The sequence below is a fragment of the Pygoscelis adeliae genome, unplaced genomic scaffold (genome assembly GCF_000699105.1).
Source record: "Pygoscelis adeliae isolate BGI_AS28 unplaced genomic scaffold, ASM69910v1 Scaffold126, whole genome shotgun sequence".
Taxonomy (NCBI): Eukaryota; Metazoa; Chordata; class Aves; order Sphenisciformes; family Spheniscidae; genus Pygoscelis; species Pygoscelis adeliae.
The window spans coordinates 198087-201582 of record NW_008824896.1 but is presented as its reverse complement, the minus strand read 5'-3'; positions in this window follow the sequence as shown (position 1 = coordinate 201582).

Below are 3496 nucleotides of genomic sequence, written 5' to 3'. Positions count from 1 at the left end.
TCATATTTTTCTAGGCTGTACATTCACATGTCTTTGACTTTTCAGATCTCCAACTGAACTTCAGTGACACTTGAGTATGACTCAAGGTCAAGTTGTCCAGACTTCTGGTAGTTCTTTACGTTCTCCACAGAGATCTCTCTAATTGAAAGGAGGTGCCCAAAACTGAGAACTGTTCTTCACCAAAAGCCGTTTTGAGCTCAGTGGAGTGGAAGAATTCATAGAATCATAGAATTATTTCGCTCTTCTTGTGTTTGACAGTCTGTTTCTATATTTCAGTAAAGCAGTCACATTTTTTTGCAACACCAAATCACCATTGACTCATTTTCTATTTGTGAACTGCTATGAACCAAGACTTCTTTCTGTAAAGTAACTGCTTAGCCAGTTTGTTTCCAGCTTACATTTTTACAGTCGATTATTCCCAGCTATATGTAATAGTTTCTCGCCTTATTGAATTACATCCTATTTAGTTCAGATCTTTGTTCCAACTCATTATGATTTGTTCAATTCTAATTATATCTTCCAAAATGCTTACAGCTCTCAGCTGAACAGGATATCCTCCACAAATATGATAAAAATATTCTCTATCCTATTGCATCACAGAAGCAGTTCAGGACTCAGGATGGCGTCTGGAGATCTCACTTGCTACAAACTTATTTGGCTGTGAATCACTTGACACTACTTCTGAGTGCCATTTTCTAACCATTTCCCATAAGTTCCATGTAGCCAATGCTCCTCTGTCCTTCTTATGAGAGTGTTAGATGATACATCGTCAGAAGCCTTGCTGAAGTCAAGATTCCATGATTTGCTTTTCAGATGTTATTGTTGATTATTATTAATCTTATCATCTAAGACCTTACAAATAATTTGCTTAATAATTTGTTCCAGTATTTTGCCTGATACAAAGGAAAGCTGACTGGCCTCTGATTCCCATCCTTTTGTTTCTTTCTTAAGGTAGGCACCGTTTTCCTTTTTCCGGGTCTTACGGTACCTCAGCTATCTTTTCTGAGTTCTTGAAGGTAATTGCTAATAGCTTTGAGATTGCTTAGCCATTTTGCTAAATATGTTGGCTGAAACTTCTCTGGCACATGAATTTTGTAAGCATCTTACTTGAATAGATTCTATTTCTTTCCTTAGTTTAGCTTGATCATTTGTTTTTACATTGCTAACCGTGTAAGCCATCTGATTACAGCTGACATTTTTGAGAAGAACAAAGCAAAAAAAATGAGGCTTTGGTCTTCCTCACATGACTTGATAAGAGTTGCCTCACCCACCTGAGAGCAGGTCAGTTCTTCCCTGGTAATCTTTCACATAAATTTTTTGTTGTTACACTCTATGGTTCTTTGATAGTTTTAGCTCATTTTGTATGTTAACCTTTCTGGATTTTCTCTACATATTACAACAATCACTTTGTTGTCAGTTTTAATAATTTAATATACATTCTGCTTTTTTTCAAAAGGTGCAAGCCATTGAAATGGTTTAGATTTAGCCAGACTTGACTCTTGCTTTCTTTCTCATTGCAATGGTCTGTTTGCAACCTTCATGTTGATTCTGTAGGAAATGGCAAACTTTCCAGAGTGTACTTTTCCTTAGATTTGCTACAGTGGGGTTTGGCATTCAAACTGTGAGTTTACTGAAACATTTTCTTCAAGTCCGTTGGTTTGATTTTCCTTCCTTCCCTTGTGAAGAGTCATTAACTTAATGACCACCATCACCCATATGGTCTCCCAAATTCCTTTCTGAGTAGGTATCTTGCTATTTCAAGTCTCATTATCACCAGTTCCTATGCTTTGGATGATTTTATTCAAATTAAAGTACCATGCACTTGATCTTTTTCATTTGTGGATTGCTAATGGGTCTTTGCTGTGAGTTTTTTTCCTTTCCTTTTTGCCATTATCCAAACATTTTCACTAGCTCTGTACCTTATGTTCCTTTTCTCCCACCTATGCTTCCTGAACAAACTCTACATTTCCATAACAATAACAAGTTATGACAATTTATTCATAATTTTGGTTATGAATAGAATGACTTTCAGTTCCTCCTGTTTATTACCCATATTCTTACATAAGCGTGCAGCATCTGAGTACAATGCCAGGGAAACTCTTTTCTTATTACTCCTCTATTGTAATATTCAGTAAAATTGTTCCCCTCGTCCCCCTTAAGTTTTCTTCTTTCTCCATGCTTCTGTGGTTTATCTGAACCCTGTGGTGTGATAAGAATAATCTGAAGATAATTTAATTTATGCCAGCTGCAGACAACTAGGAAAGATATGTAATAGCAACAACAACAAAGTGGGGGACTGGCATAGCATACAACTGGCCGAATAGTCCTGCTTTTCTTTTCTCTGGGAAATGCTCTCCTTTGTCTGCTCGCCTTGCCAGCTTAGAGACTGGTTTGTTACAGCATTACAATGCGAAAAGACCATGTAACAAATAAACCATCTCTCTGCCTGTTTGCATATTCAGAATTTGCTTTGCTTTTCTTACAGCATACAAATGAGCGTTAAGGAGAATTAAACGCTTGGACGTATCAACTTCCAGTAGCTGTGCTCTTACAGTGAATTAAAAAGATCTCCAAAATCAGGCTTCTGTGTTATTGGTGGTACAAGTAATTGTGCTTCAAACTTTACCCCAAAGTTTCCCAACAGCACACCTCTCTAGCAGGTACCCAGGATGGGAGGGGCGGCTAGAAGCGCTGCGGCCAGCATCCTTCCATTTCAACACCCGCGTCATTTAGACATAAGCTGTCGGAGCAGACCTGCTATCTTGCTGTCGTCGTGAGGAGCACAGCGTTCACAGCTCTCAAATGCTATACAAACAGCGCCCACACAGGGAATCCGGCTGTCCCAGGGTGACTGGACACAGCCCGCTGGCTTTCACGCAACAAAGTTATTTTATTTAAGGCTGTGATCTGACGTTCCTTAAGGTTTTGCTGATCCACATCTGAAATGGAAAGGACACAGACAAGCTGTATAAATTATGTGGTTAATTTAAATGTAATTTGTTGCACACAAAAGACAAAAAAGAGAGAAAAGAAACCAACAGGACAACTTTCATTATTTAAACATACTTTATTTAAACATAAATAATGCTGATATTTATTTAAACACACATATATTTAGTATTTAAATATTAAATATTTGTTTAACCATACAAAAACGCTGTTGATAAGCAAACACAATCTACCACTTAGTGAGACCGGGGTACAAAATCAGAAGGCAAACTTAAAAAACAGCCTTTTTTTTTTTTTATAGAGCGCCATGGTTTGTAGGTCACTTCTATTGTTCTTCAGTTGTGGTCAAGAATTCTGACACGTTTAGGCATCAGCCTTTCTCTGAGCTGGATCGTTTCTAAAGGGCGAAAGAGAAGCGTTTTCCAAAGGAGGCACCCCCATGAAGCCACACTGAACTTGAAGACCGACTTTTTCATGCCTCGACGGACAACCAGCCCCGCCAGGCCGGCAGCGGTCCCGGCGCAGGCCGGCCGCGTAGGCGGCCTAA